The 14,524-nt window shown below is 41.8% G+C and overlaps 1 protein-coding gene across 2 annotated transcripts in view; it reads left to right on the top strand.

The window, feature by feature from the left end:
* The first annotated feature begins 3,029 nt into the window (after positions 1–3,029).
* The window catches only part of LOC125021174 (metabotropic glutamate receptor 4-like), a 162,752-nt gene continuing 151,257 nt past the window's right edge, over positions 3,030–14,524 (top strand). Inside the window, exon 1 of one of the 2 annotated variants that reach the window (XM_047607133.1) lies at positions 3,030–3,478. The gene's annotated coding sequence lies outside the window, so the exon portion shown is untranslated. The remainder of the gene's footprint in view (positions 3,479–14,524) is intronic. The other variant, XM_047607124.1, reaches the window with a different exon arrangement.

The raw sequence follows: 14,524 nt of genomic DNA, 5'->3' as shown, positions 1-14,524 counted from the left end.
CACACATTCAGTGTGTAAAGAGTAAATACAGTCACTCGCAGCCACCTGCAATTGCCAGGTCTCTCGTACCTGCTCATTACTGCAAATTGCCAAGAATCTGCACCGCATACTTTCTGTGCTTTCTGCAAGATAAACATCTACGGCAGTTTTTGAATAAAACTGAAAATTATCGTTGACAAGTTTGGAACCACTTTCTTGGTGGATGTAACACGTTATTTATAAGGTATATTTGCTTATAAGTGTGATAATAAAGATTGTTAATTCCGTATTGATCACTTATAACATTCATTTATTGTGTAACATACAACAAAGTGCTACACAACCTCAGTTAAATCATACTTTTAATAAAAAACAACAAGAAGAAAAGCATATAGACAGATTTAGCGATCACAACTCATTTACTCATTCACTAATCAACAATGCACACAAGATTTAAATGGGGTTTGTACTAAAAAGACAGTAAAAGAAAATATATATCATCAAGTTGTGAACACCAGCAGGGAGGTTCTGGAGTTCGAGATTGCTCTAGAGAAGGTCCATGTAACTAAGTGACTTACACAAGACATATGATCAGAGATACAGTCCACTGAAACATTTACCGACACGCAACTAAGCTTCATATTTAACCCTAAACTGAAGAAGAAGACAGAGTCAGGGTTAGAAAGACGTACCAGTCAGGAGACAATCTGCAGAAATTTGAACCTGGAAATAAACTGCAATGATAAAACCTGGAAGTAACAGACGCATGAGTGACCTTGCTAAAGATTACATTGGATTTTTAAGAGGTTGCCATAAACTCGAGGTACAATGAGATGAAATGAGAGCAATGATTTATTGATCAACTGTTTCAACTCTGTGTATTTATGTATTAACCTAAAATAAAGGTTTAATCAATACGATATTAGAAAAGCATGAAAATACGCCACATTTGTACAGAGCTAAAGACGATGTATTCGAGTTTTTACTAGTTTCACCCAATTCACGATAATGTAAAAGAGATAAGCACCACATCCTCTCATTTGAGAAATGTAAACCGCTTACTTTTTTTGAGTATTTTTGGGATTTGATTCAAAATAATCAATAAAATAATGTCCATCCTCAACTGTTCAGCAGATAAGATACTAAAAAAGTGCAGATGACACTGTAGTGAGGCTTAATGATGAACACTAATCGTTCTTTCATCCTGATTAATTAATTAATTAATTAAGTCTAGTTACAAAACATTTAATCAAAGCTGAAGGTATAAATGTTACCAAGTCCCTCACATTCAGTCTGGGGACTTTCTTCCTTTCCCTCATATTCAGGTATAAATGTTTAATTTATTAGGCCAAAAGGCTTTTATCGCCATCAATCACGTTTTATTAAACGGTGGTTATTAAATTGATTTTGATCCTCTTGAATTATCAGTCCAAATAAAAAATTGTGTAAACAATCGGCCAGCCAGCAAAGGGGTATAATTAGTGAGCTATTTACTAGGCATAATAATAAGATATTTCTCTAATCAATTCTACATTAACGATGATAAAGACATTAATAACCCACAACATGCTGAGATCTCACTTGAAGTCATCTTCAATTGTAATAAATGCAGACAGATAAAGGGGACTGATGGTGGTGGGAGCGATGGATGGATTTTGGTCCTGATAACAAAAGATCCCTCTTGATGAGTCTTAATATTTTTTTAATTAAAAAATATGAACAAATCAAATTTCGTGCTGGAAGAGGAATTCCTTCTAAAACAATATAAATGACTTTTTAATGTTTAATTAGTTGCAGATGATACAGCCTTGTGGTTGGAGACTTACAGATAGTAATGCAGGTAAAGACATGGACAAAACAACAACAACAACAAAAAACACAACTGTAACATTGTCCTCAGCTCTGAACACTGTCTGCTGCTGTGGTTACTGGGGGTCCTCTGAGAGGCACAACAAACAGAGCCCAGATTAAAGAGCAGCTTGAGGTGGAGGCAGCCGGTTCTGCTCGGTTCATTCATTACACGGAGAGAGAGGGAGAGACGGAGAGAGGGCGTCGCAACTGATTAGACTGATGAATCAATAACTGCAATCAGCGGAGTAATGATAAACATATAAAGAAAAGCGATTCCAGTGAACAAGTCGAGATTACCCGAGGGATGATCCGAGGTGATCATTGAACGGTGAACAGTACATAAACGTCCGGAGTTAGACGGGTGATTGAAACGCACGCGTGCGTGGCGTGGATGAGCAGCTTCAGAAACTTCACAGGCTCCTCCAGTATTCACACGAGCAGACTGACAGCGCCAAGGTGCGGCGGCAGTGGAGCTCAATATGCGCTAGTCGGCGCCTTAAGAATGAAATTCAATAGTGAATTAGAGCACTCTGCACTCAGAGGAAGACTAAACCCGGAGAGGGGCCCGCACGGGCTGTTTAACCAGGTGAATCCCTAAACCTCAGCCAATAGAACTCTATAAAGCATCAGACAGAGACCACATCACATCCGCAAGGATCACGCACACTTTTTCACTAAACCGGCCCTTTAGGACCAGACGTCTCAGCGCCTCACTGCCAATAATGTTTTAAAACCCCGTGTGTGCCCGCATCGTTATATATTGCATCTTAAATGCAGGTGTCAGCAAAAAGCGAGAGCCAGAGGTACACCCGGTCGGGAGAGTGGCTACAGTTTTAAATCTCAACAGTTGCAGGTTGGGATTGAGCCAATTCTTTCCGATCTCAAAACTCTTGAGATGACTCTCCAGCTGCGTGAAATCCGCTCAGATCACACGAATTGTCCCTTTCAGGATGAAACATCCATCTCTTTTGTCTGATTCCAATTAACGATTCATTAGACGCGACCCCGGGCTTAACGTATTGATCTGCTTTTCAAATGCAGCTGATCTCAATGTAATTCACCAAGAGGCGATTTTACGCAATCACCGCCCCCTCCCCCTATTTTTTTATTTTTTAATAACTATTGTGCGCTGCCAGTGTCCGTGCTGCATAAAATTTCCCTTTAGTGGAGATCTAATTAGTCGCGCTTTAAGAAAGAAGAGAACATTCACAGCACAGTCTCGAGCTGTGGGAGGGAAGAACATAAAGAAGAAGAGGAGGAAAAGTAGGGGGTGGTCTCTGCAACCTCTGGAGTCTCATTCAGCGCCACTCGCTTCTGGACAGCGTCTGAGCGGCGGAGTTGATCGAGAGACGGGAGATTTGTTCGAGCTTCGAGTCTGGGAGTTAACGTCGCATCTGCGCCTTATTTCCCCCACATCTAACAGTTGACGCGTGCATTTTCACCCCCCATATCTGTCTTCTTTTGAGTCTTTATCCGTGTGGCGCGTTTGGCAAGCAGCGTTCAAACAGCAGGGGAGTCCAGAGCTGACTGGAGCTTTACGCTGAAAATAAAGGCGCAGGAAGGAAAAGAAACCAAACTGGACGAGATCAGTGACCGCAGAAGTTCTCCTCCTCCACTTTAAGCTCACTTGCATCGGAAGGATTAAAAGGTAAGCGTGACGTTTACCACGTTTGCTTCAGTGTGGGTTCAGAGGTGGTATGACAGCCATGCATCACAGAGTTACGCAGCTGTGTTGTGGCTTCTGTATGTGAGAGTATGCCGCACAAACACACAGCCTGTTTGCCTATTACTTGTGAGCATGTTGGTTTGCTTTATAGTGAGAGCCTCATCATGAAAAAGTAGGGACAGTTAACATGGTTCTTGTCTTGTCGTGGCTTTCTCATACTGAGCACAATCGAAAATTGGGACTTTACGAACCCCTTCTTTACGAATGTTGGTGCGTATGCGTGCGTTGCAAGGTTTAGCCCCGTGTCGGGGGGTTGTGGCTGTTCTCTGATCACAGACTCAACAGATGAATCATCTTTGCTGAAAGGCTTTTGGGGGAAGAATGAGGCTGGCGTTTTCTGGCGAAGCCGATAGGGGACTTCACTACACAATGAACCCTTTCATCAGCTGTAACTATGGGAGCCCCCTCCTCTGCAAGCCCCTCTCTCTCTTTTTTTTCCCCCGCTCCACTTGGCTTGCTGCTGTTCCTTACTAGGTCTGTTTTCATCAACGCACAGATGAAAACAGACGGTCAATTTAAACTAATGGAATTCAATTAGGGCAGTGGTATGTACTGGTGCCATTCTCAAGACGCACTGCGCGCCGACACCAGGTTCTTTGCACGAATCCATCTTTGCATTTAATACATTTCAAGTGAGACATGCCGCCCTGGCGGGTCATACGGGTTATAATGCTTCACTTGATTATGCATTTCTGCCAGAGAACGCATTCATTGCTGCTCACGTTTCTGCTGCTGGCGGGCACCTACTCATGATGCTCAGTTCAGTATGGTGAGGCATTCAAAGAATTATTTCTTCAATGTTTGAGCTGCTTCCTCCCAAAGGAATCTGTTTGCACACACTGTTTGTTCTGATACGAAGCGTTTCATTTTCTGTCAGAGTCACGTTCAGTAGATTTGCTCTATTTCCACTCTCTATTTTGTTTTTATTTTCGGGTCTGTTTTTTTTTATTTGGTTCCACTCTAAATCTCTCCACAGTCAAACATCCTCATCTACTTCAAATGCCTCACTGGATTTCAGTAAGTGAGAATGATTTCATTTGAAGCGACTCTCTCCAAAAAAAAATCCCACAACAAGAAGTGAAATCCATTTGGTAACAAATGACAGCAGCCTACAAAAGACCAGTCAGAGTTTCCCTGAACGCCTCTTGAAAACAGCAGTCACCGCACAGAAATGTTCCACCAGGCCACTAACATTTAAATGAAGCAATTTCATTAAGCGCCTGGAATCTTTTGAAGGCCCCAAAACAAGCGTTGAAACCTGTTACTGAACCTTCACTGCAATTACCCTTCCCCTGTTCTTTATTCATACATTCATTCTCAGAGTCAGAATGAGACTCATTGAATATTTGCAGCACTAATTCTCCTCCCAGTCTGAACCCTTTGAGTAATATCACACTGTCTGGAGTGCAAATCTCCTTCAGCAGCCTACGTGTGCAGTAGTGGTTATCCAGGAGAATGTTTTTTTTTTGTTTTTTTTTTCCAACCTTCACAAGGCTTATATCATGCGTCACTGTGGACAAATCCATCCTTGCATGAAGTCAGCTGGATTGTACATTTGTTATCATTCGTATGATAATAAAAATGAGCGGTTTCTTGGCAGAGCAGAGTGTTTCTGAAAGCCTGAACACTTTTATACCTGCTAATCCAAAATCATGATGAGTCACACGCTGCTGACTGTGATTTAAAAATGGAGAGAAAATGTGGACTTCATCGCAGCATATTTATTCTTTATTATCCTGATTTTCTGGATTTTCATCTGTTGGTTACCTCTTGCGTGTGCCGCCTTCACACGCTCTCCTCCTAACACTGCGTCTGAGAAATAAATAAATGTCAGCCACTGTAATTTCCCAAAAGACTCGACGTGCAAATTTGCAGTCATGACCTTTTTCCGCCCTGGACCGAAGCTGCGCGCCGCCCCCCGACAAGATCCACCAATTAAAGCTCCGCGCTCGGTTTTGGTTCCCGAGGTTAGGGTTCAGGCCATAGATCAATTTAGGGGCTGCCAATCTGGAGGTGAGATCTGTATGCAATCTAAGAGGAAGTGCAGCCCCAGAGGCCCAGTTCAAAGAAAGAACAGTAACTGCTGAATGTATTGCTGACTGCTCGAAAAATGCCTCACCCAACAAAAACCTTACAACGCCTATTCTTTGAAGGGGACGCTTGAACAGTTTTGAGTGTACCTGCAAATTCTCCAAGTTTCTGATGTCACAAGACGGTATCCAGCGTTTCTCCTCATTAACAACTTTCTGCAAGAAACAACAAAGCGTCTCATTAAGAATCAGAGCGTGGAGAAGAGACAGACTGACAGCACAAACCGTGCTACTTTTAAACTTTACGTCCCAATGGGTTACGCTGCGCTATAATCCATTCCAGACCTGATAATGCTCTCCCCCCGCCCAGAAAATCATCCAGGATATGTTTGCTGTCATTTCCTCCGTCTTTCGCAATTCGTTCTTCGTGCTGCTGTGAGTTAGTGTGACATTATAGGAACAGGGCGGGATGAATTACTTTCCCCGTGCGCTTCTCTTCCTTTCCCCTCTCACACGGAGCCGAAGGCGAGCGCATACGTCAGCGTCCAAACTCACAGCGAGGGGACCGACTGACGAGGGGAGACGGGGGGGGGGACGGCGGCCTTCTCAGTGTGTTGGACATGTTTTAGAGATCCAATCCTTTGTTGTTCCTTATCACTGCTTCCTGATCATGGAGTGTCCACAATCTGGATCACCTCCTCTACTTTCTCCTCCTGGCCGTCCATCTGTTCATCAGGGGGGCCGTCTGTGTGGCCTTGCCGCGCACACCACAGTCTGATGATCTCCAAAACAACAGCAGGCCCATTCCTCACACTCTCAACACAATCCTATTTCTGAACTGCTGATTTGTTTCGTCTCTGTGATCCCCCTACAAGCGTTTCTCTCTTCTTCTTTTTTAAAGCTGAGTCATTTCTTCCGTGTGTGTCTTCTGGTGAAATCGCTTTGTTGCAGACTTCGGACGCATGAAGTTTTGTTTCGTAAGTTTTTTCTTTGACAGTGCATTAAAGACCAGATGTTCTTGAGCTATAAAACGTGAATAAACTCTCACCGCAGTGAGTGAATGAGCGCCGCAACACGCCTACAGGTTGGACATCTTCATTAGACGCCTGTTGACACTAATCAGAGATGACATCCACAGGCACTCCGGTTAATTTGCAAGATTTACAACGCAAACAATGAGGCAACTAATCTCTCCATCCCAGCAAGAGAGTCCGTCATATAGGAGACACATTTGACAAGACGTCGAGTTAATCTTTCCGTCGTATCAAATATCATAAAGCCGCATGCTGCCCTCTGCGAAACAGGATTAATTTTTAAATAGGATTTAATTTGTCTCCTGTTGAGGGGGAGATTTTGTTCAAATGAGTCAAGAGTTGGACGGACACGTACTGCAAATACACCTGTTATAACTCAGACAATGCCATGTTTTGGTTCAGCCTTCAGTCAAGCTCATGGTTTGTTTAATTACTTTATAAAATAAAGTGTCGGCGGTGGTTTGGCCATCAGCTGCTGCAAACAAAACTGACCAGCGCTTCCTTTCCCATTTAAGCCTCTTAATTTCCTGGTTCGGTGGCTCAGTCCTCAATATTTGTAAATGGTTTCATGACACACATGGTTTCCAATGGGGACATGGTGCTTTTCCTTGGGTGTCGGTTTTGCTGCGTAATTGACAGATTTGTTGATTAGCGTTTGATTAAAGTGTAATTTCACAGGGGACGCTTGTGATTTGGCTCAAATTTTCTAAACCAAATTCCATAAGAATGAATTCCAAATTACAGCGATAAAGGACATCTGCATGCGCCCTGCCCGTCAGCCAGCACCAAGAACAAACTGCGGCTGGTTAACAGGCTTTACTACAGGAGCTGCTCATTCTGTCTGCACTTCTAGTGATAGTGTTGACAATGTCAAATTAATCAAGCATCTGGGCCATACATGCATTTTGCTGTCATGGCTGCAGCTTTGGGAGGACATTAAATAGGTTGTCGTCATCAGAAAATGAATGTGTCCTCTTTCTGTTGAGGCTTGAAAGCGCACACATTCAGAGAAAAATTAAGGTCCTTTTTGTGCCATTCATTCAATGCAACCTGCGCAGGGCATTTTTTCCCCTTCTTTCCAAATCATGTGGCCACATTTGCATGAACATAGTATTCTGTTAATAATCAGAAATATCAAAATAAAACCATGCAAACATGTGATACTGTCGTCTTCCTCAAAGCACTGTCAAGTGCCTCTTGATCACATTATTTCTATTAAATGAATCCAGTGTTGTCAGTACACTAAGGAATAAAACTGCTCCGGTTATATTTTCAGGCAGATTTTGTGCTCTCAAGTTGGCAGAACCACTTTGCGCAAAAAATAAATAACATCTTCTTGGACTTTGCTTCAAACAAGATATTCTGACTGATGCACTGCGGCACATGCTGTACATGGGATCCTTTTATTATGCCGCTGTGAAAACATTTAAGTCTCCGATCAGGATACTTTCAGTCATCTCGAAGAAACGTTATTTATGCAGGTTCAGCCACAAGAATCGGTCTGTTATGGATAAATCTGTTTTGGCAGCTCATAGTGATGTAATTAAAAAATACTTAGCTAGGTTTAGGGGCAAAAAATAAGGATTGAGGGAAGTTTTATTAAAGAAAAATCTGAGGTTAAAGTAAGATTAGGAAAGATTAAACCCCCTTAATTGTCTGTATGAAAAGAGAAACTGTAGTCTCCTGTGTTTACATGTTTCATTGTCCTATCTATCCTCCCCGGCCTCCTCCCTGTGCAGACTTTATAATAGCCTCCTTTGACCATTACGTCCTTTGACTCAGGCAAGAACCACTAGGAGGCTTTGTTAGAACAAATGTCTTTTTTTTATGTGTGTGTGATTTGCTGAAATGACTCCTGTCGTCATTTATCTCAGAAAGACAGTGTCAGTAATTGCTTTGTGTTGTTTGGTGTCAGTAAAAAAGGATAAATCAGCTACTTTTTCATGCAGGTATTCATGCTCCGCCACTAGTCCGAATGAAGTATACGATCCTTTAATTTGGTTACCTGTTGGTTTGGATATGGAGAAGCCACTGAGCTGTCTTTCAGCGAGCTGGTTTAAGATCATCTGGTTCAGGACCTATTTTTCGTATGTTTTGTGTTAACTGCACAGCTTTGTACTATGGTTAATCGGTCACCATAGCAACCTGAAGCGAGTCAGTTTGTTTTCAAGCGATGATTTGAACGAAGAGCATGATCTTCATGCTCACGGAACATAAATATTCTTACCACAATAATAACTTTTTACGGAGGCTACGGTATAAACATTTAATAGTTCCATACATCCCTTGCGCCATGAATTTATATTATGGTGGACGTGGAGGATTGCGTGCATGCTTAAAATAAAATACCATCGCGTCACACTTTGTAAAATGTCACGTGCGGCCGCGGTGCGTGACACCCCCTGGAGGCTAATTTATTAGCTGCATATGGGCTCGTAATCGTGCCGGTTGTTCGCTGACAACCTACCGCCCTCCATTGTCTCATTCCCATAAAGAAATGTTCGGCCTGTGTTTAAAAGGGGGCCCACATCTGCATTTTTCATTGATATTCCCAGTGCGTCAGCTGAGGCATTTTCCCACTTTCTTTGTCAGTCTAAAGGCCTGCCCACTGCTCATGAATATGTATGAGAGTATATTCCGACTGGAGCCCACAAACTCCCGCCCAAGTGCGTTAAAAACCAAATCTTTGTGCAATCAAACCGATCGTATCGTACAGTCAGGCGTAAAGCCTAAACAAAACATTCCTTCTTCTGTGAATTTGAACGGGAAGAAATCTGACTTTGGTTAGACGCTGAGACAATCTAACAACTTATTTTAACAGGGACGGATCTGATTGTGTATCAGGTAATGGCCTTGGATTGATAGATGAGTTAATGAATTTGTTTCAGGCTGAACAGGCAGTCAAGAGGAGAAGCCTGAATACCGATTTTCAGTATTTAGCAAAATGTTCTAGAGGTTTACAGCAATAAAAAAATTGAAGGAATGAGTGGGGGAAATTATCCCCACTCTCCCCACAAAGCGTGACTCCAGGGCCAGTTCCTTTTAGCTGCAACAGACCACTCCAGATTAGTTCTTGTTCTGCACACGAGCGCCTGGCAGAAATCTCTTGCCAGCAGCAGTGGGAAGGCTCTGCTGAGTTCCTAAATCCTGCAGTCAACAGCCACCCATCTCTCCGTGCGCTATTCCTGGCCTTGATTACAATTTGTGAGTCACAGTGGTTGGCTCCTCTTGGAAATATTCAATTAAAGGGTCAGTTGGATGGTATACGCGCGAGCTTCCCGCAGTAACTTCTGAATTAATATAAAGTCGCGGAACTTTTCAGCCAGTGTTTGTGACGAGGCAGGTTGCAAATGCAAATCAAATCCTGTAGAAACATCATGCACCAGGGGGTAATGTGATTTCGCTCCTGTTCTGCTCCACAGTGAAAGCATATGGATCCACCATTCAGATCAGATATTCTCATTAGCCTGCAAATGTCTTTGGGGAAGACAGATGCAATAAGCGTTCTTCCTATAGACCTCACTGGCTCAAAGACCCGTATAGGTATCAGTGATGGCGGACGCTGGACATGATTAATTGCAATCCCATGCTCTGCTTGCTTTGCTTAAGTCCAGTCCCCACAATCGAATATAAACAAAGCCAGACAGGATGCCCAGGGTAAGTATGAGGAAGCACAATGTCATTGTTTCTGAGCAAAATGCATTAACATATTGACTTCTCAGGAGTGCATGCGAGTTTCCCCAGGTCACTGGTGATTGGCCGGTGCAAATTAGCTCAAATAAAACATGCAAGCAATTAAAACAACCCTGCAGGACAATGTTTTATTCAGTGTCTCCTTCACTCTTTGTCAATAGTTCAGACTGGCAATCATATTGCACTCCTCAACAGCATCCACAGAGCTGTGTTTAACAACGTTAAATTGTAAAGGGAGACTGCCATTAGAGGCTTTAGTTGTCTCACTTGGTTGTGTTTCGCCTCATAATGGGGCGGTAGGGCTACTATGCGCACCGCAGGTCCACTTAATGGCGTGCTGATCTTTTAGAGCCCATTACTCAGAGAATCCTTGTCACTGCCCTTGCCCTTCCTCGATACCTCACTTCAGCTCACTGGTAATGAGATGTCTGTATTTACACCAAGTCCTGATTACTAATGCAGAGGCAGCGAGAGGGGAACCGTGTCTACCGTTCCCAGTTTTCATGTCTGACACCTGTAAGTGGGGAATTATTCTCTGTAGCTCATATCACAAACATGCAGGTACACTGGGCTGGATCTGGAGGGATGGCCAAGAAACAGCATCTCTCTTCCACAAACAGAAGAAAAAGACATATACTGTACACCAGAGAATAGAGTTTTTATAAACACTGTGCATGAGAGCTGCTAGAAACAGTGATGGTGAAACGAAATATTCAACGCTAAACATTCCTGAGGAAACATTTGAGGGGGAAATATTTTGTGTTTAAGGTGATTTGGCTCATGATTCAAGTCTCAAAAGTCCCACTCAAAAACCACGATGTTATAGATTAGATCCAGACTGTTGCTTTAACTATTGATTAATCATAAATTTCCATTCTCTACAGTACTATTTAAATACTCACAGCTGCCTAACCCTGACCTGGTCTAACATGTAACAATCATCATGCTGTGTCAGGGCCTTTATGTGACATATACAACGACACATGTTGACAGTGAACATTTTGCTGGCATGTTCGGGTTCAGTTTGAAAAATCGTCAACTTTGTAAATCCAATTAACTTCCAAGGTATGTTGGAAAATAACCAAAAAACTCATTATAAAGCAAAAATTCTACACAGGTGAAAAAAAACAAAAAGCACTAGACTTTAACCAATGAGGTCAGTGTGCGTTTCCTGTTTCCACTCAACAATGTTTTGTTAATGGATTTACTCCATCACTCCCTGAGCTGGACCAAGAACACAAAGAACATCCTTGAATACATTTAAACCAGTGTTTTTCTTTCTTTCTTTTTTCTTTTTTTTACTGCCTGTAGAAAATGTACTTTCAATAGAAACAACAGGAGTGTTCATTATGTCAAGACAATTATGCATTGTAAAATTAATGCAACAACAAAAAGCGAACCCATGACAGCCTCGCTGTGTGGCCAAGTGTGGACAGGCTCTTTAATAAGCTGCTGTGAACCACGTTTGTTTCGCGATTCACGGTACCTGCAGCCCATCTGACTTACACACTGTGTCCGGGCTTTGTTTACAGCGCGGCTGTAATGGGAGCACTGTAGACTTTCCTCAGTCAATACAAACACGATTCCAGACCCCGGCTGCTTCATAACTTGGCAGCATGAAGCTGAAGCACGCATAGACACACACGCAAACGCGCACGTACACAAACACAGCAATAGCTCTACAATGCCTTGGGCTATTCTTCTCTGGATGTCTTACCCATGTAGAGAAATATTAGTACATGGTATGGAGTGGATTTGATATATGGGAGTGTTTCGCTAGATTACTTCTACTGGTTCCACGGACATACTGTGGACTGCAAGTAAAAGAGCACACATTCTCCTTTTAAAATTGCTATATAAATATCTGAATAACCCATATATGCATACAATAATTGCTCCATATGAACAGAAAATGTACTCTTGTGTGTCATAACTGTTTTTGTACAGCAGTAGTAGTAGGTTTTTGGATCATGAACTGCTCTCAGTGGCTTGTTTTCTGACCTCCTGCTTTTATTTTGTGTGATTTACCTCGATCCACACTAAAACAATTAGTTATTAAATTAACTAATCAATCACTCTTGATACTATTAAAATAAAGGAGGAAGAAATACAGATTCCCTTAGATGTTGGTTGTTTTATAACATGAGCTCAACAAGTACAGGTATTTTATCATCTATATCCAACGCGGCGCTGGCTCTCAGAACGTCTAATTAAGGGTATTGTGTGAACAAAAGGCCATCTTCCAGGTGCACTGCGTGGGCACTCTTAACTGCCAGTCTTTCATCACAGCACCAGTAACCACCCATACAGGCTCCAACTCAGGTTTCCTAATGAAATGCTCCATCTCTGTCATCAGACTGCCATTTTCAAGATCTATTACACCCCATACATCCATTGCACTGTTATGCATTATGTGCCATTGCTTTCTACTACCCCGCTGCATTGTTTCAATTACAAGGAGGAGGAGAACCGTGGCCGGAGCTTCATCAGAAACTCATATCATTACTTTCCCTATCATGGATTTTTTTTTTCTGCCTACAGAGTTCGGCTTGACTTCCCGTGTAATTCTCTCACCTTGTGTGGTGGCCTTTCCCTACATTCAAACCGAGGCAGTGATGGCAACAGAGGTTCAGTGGCTGATGTTTAATGCATGTGTGTAGCTGAGTTTTCTTTGAAGTTAATGTGTTTGCAGGGTTTAGCATCCACCGAGTCCAACACACAACACATTTCCTCTAAAGTTGCTCTACACATAAATGACCACAGGGTTGAATTCAGGAATAATCTCTGGAGTGGTGCATGTAATGGCGTAGCGGAGATGTTTATTGGAATTTAGACCACTGCATTTGCCCACAGGGTGCAAAATAAATTACAACTTTCCAGCTTCTTGGATCATCCAATGCGACAACTTGGGCAACCAAAAATAAGAATTTCCAAGCAGCCAATCAGGACAGGATTTAATAAAGTGAGTTTTTAATAAGGGTGAATGTTCAGAGGGAAAAACCTCATTTCAGTTTCATTTCAGTGTCAGTCCGTACTTAAGTATTATTTTCCGTCCTTGTATTGAATGTTAACTTGTTGTCCACTGAATGTCAGAGGAACATTTTACCACATTACACTCAGTAATGTGAGCTATAATTACCAGTGTTGGAGCAGGTACAACAATTCACCCTTTAAACTTCTCACATTTCTCACTTCTTGCTACCTAGCTGAGGCTGCTGTCTCTGGATCCTGAAAGCTGAATTAAACCGTCCAAACACGCACCGATGAATCATCATCATCAGTGTTTTAATGTAAAATATAGTAATGCATTAGTTAAATGGGTTAGTTTTACTGAATAATGGTAATTATCGTATTTTTAAGTGCACATTTCGAATAATTCTCATGTATTTTTCAGTGAATGGGGGACTTTAATGTGCAAAGGAGCATCTTATTACCTAGTCCTACTTTTCACTTGTCTAACAACTTCAATCAATGTGTTCAATGTGAACCTGAAATAAAATCCCAAAAATGTAATGTTATGATGTTTTATCCTGATAATAACAGAAACTACCCAGAGTGTGTTCAGCAGCCAACGCGAGAACAAATGTGAACCTGTGAGCAATCCAAGAGTAATATGGCCTGGGAATTGTTATTTCTGACAGATTTTAATCTATAGCTTCACATTTTGAAGAAGAACGAGCTGAGAATGCCTCTCATCAATTGTTAACTGCAGTGATATGTAGCACTATAATATGAGTAGACATCTAGTGGGAGTCTTCAGTTCTGTTAACTGTACTTGTGAGACTGATGAGATTGTTTTTATCACAATCCCCCAATACTGCCAAAATTAAAGAGTGTTTTTCATCAATGTCTGAATGAAGCTCAACACTTTCCTTATCCTTTCAGGTCACAGATCATTAAACAATACATATAAAATAGCTGGAGGCCTCGCTTTTTACACAACAGTTCAGCGCTGTTCAGCATGACTTGACCGCAAACAGGAGGATTAGAGCAGACAGTGGACTTTTATTTTATTAAGAACTCAATCATCGTTAATGTTTTGATTGTAAGGTGAAAGAAATAGACCTGAAATGATCAGCTCACGAGTCCATAAATGGAGCAGAAGAGAATTAGTATTATAACTAATTTAATAGTCGATTAATTGTTATTTCAGGCGTAATTGTTTTAAATAATGCTGCCAAATAGTCTCCAATTCAGTCTTGGAATTTTCT

Source organism: Mugil cephalus, chromosome 1, assembly GCF_022458985.1.
Source record: "Mugil cephalus isolate CIBA_MC_2020 chromosome 1, CIBA_Mcephalus_1.1, whole genome shotgun sequence".
NCBI classification, from domain to species: Eukaryota; Metazoa; Chordata; class Actinopteri; order Mugiliformes; family Mugilidae; genus Mugil; species Mugil cephalus.
This window is presented reverse-complemented; position numbering and strand designations above follow the sequence as displayed.